The following is a 1647-nucleotide window of genomic DNA, read 5'->3' on the forward strand; positions in this document are numbered from 1 at the left end:
CCCTTTGGATTTTCTGCTGTCCAGTTTGCTACGTCTATGCAGCAGCCTCATCTTTTCTGATGAAGTTTTAATGCGTTTTGTGACACAAGCATTGTTTTTTGTTAGTAATAGTCTTTTTCCCTGGAAAATGGCAATTAAAGTAATATTCAAAAATTTGCAGAAAATTGTCATATTTTTCATTTGTAGTCGAAGAAGTCTTTCTTTAAGCTAAGTACGAAGTTATTTATGTTACTGTCACTTTAACTTCCATACTGAATAACTTTTTCCTGTTGCGAGTACATTGAGTGGTGGATTAAAATGTATTGTTAGTGCACTGTGATCTGAAAAAGCAACATCTATAATTTTTACAGTGCAATCAGTGTTAGTAGCAAGCTGATCAAGACAGCTGTTTAATCTCATTTGACATGTAACATTCATATTTAAGTTTAATGACACCATTAAAATTACTAATTGCAAGTTTCGAGAAGATTCTTCAAGGAAATCAATGTTGAGATCACCACATATAATTATATTTTTCGAGTTATTGTGACATGCTTTTTCTAGCAGTAGTGAAAAGTTTCTGAGGAAGACAGAAAAGTTACCACTAGGTGATCTGTATACACACATTTATACATATTTAGGTCGGCAAGTACCACCCCAACTATTTCAATGCTTTTGTCTACAGAATACACTTCACAGGGATGGAAATGTTCACAGCTAATGCTATTTATTATGTAGATACAAGTTCCACCACCTTTGCAATTTGTCCTAGAATAGTGGTGAACTAATCTAAAGTTTTGAATTTACTGATAAGGTAATTCTGACTCTTTTAGCCACTGTTCACTAATACAGTAAGTGCATGTCTGACAAAACATTAGTATCACTCGTAAGAATTTCAAGTTCACTTACTTTGTTTCTCAATCCTTGTACATTGTGACAGTATATGTTAAGGTTGTCTCATTCTTCTGTTTGAACAAGATTTATGTCTGCTGTGTCCTCTTGCGAAAGATGTGACATGACCATAAAAAATCTTCGTCATTAGCTGACACATTTTTTTATATTTCTTGACGATCTTCTCGGAGAGATTGGGATCTTGCTGCTTGAAGCTGTACTCCTGGAAGAAACATGACTCTCCAATATGGTGTGGTGGGAGTATGTTGTGGTCTCATAGGCTTTTCTTGTTGAGCTGTTGTTTAAATAACGGTATCGAAATTTTGACTGTCTAATAATTCGCCGCCAGTTTGTGTTTTTGTAGGTGAAGTTTTCCTGTCTGCTTCTTCATTAATTCCAAGAGAATTTTTTGACGCAGCTGTTTCTTTTCCTTCCAATAGTTCAGTTTCATTACGCACATGTGCTTTCAGTGCGATTGGTGGCGCGGACTTTCATATAGTTTGGACGTTTCTGTTAATAATGCGTTAGCAAGTACATGTTTTCCTAGGCGGTTTCTGTACCTTCAATGGCGAGTAAAGTAGCTTCTTTCTTCGGAGCTAATGTCTAAGAACTTGACATGTTTGAATGCTTTACAGATTTTTGGAAACTTCCTTTGTCAAACTCATTTCAGTATTTACACATGATCGTTTTATTAAGTCATGTCTGTATAGAATGCTAACGGCGATCGTTTTTTGTTGCGAAATTCTTTCCAACGTTCGGCGTAATGCTCTGACTGCA

Source organism: Schistocerca serialis, chromosome 1 (assembly GCF_023864345.2).
Source record: "Schistocerca serialis cubense isolate TAMUIC-IGC-003099 chromosome 1, iqSchSeri2.2, whole genome shotgun sequence".
NCBI lineage: Eukaryota > Metazoa > Arthropoda > Insecta > Orthoptera > Acrididae > Schistocerca > Schistocerca serialis.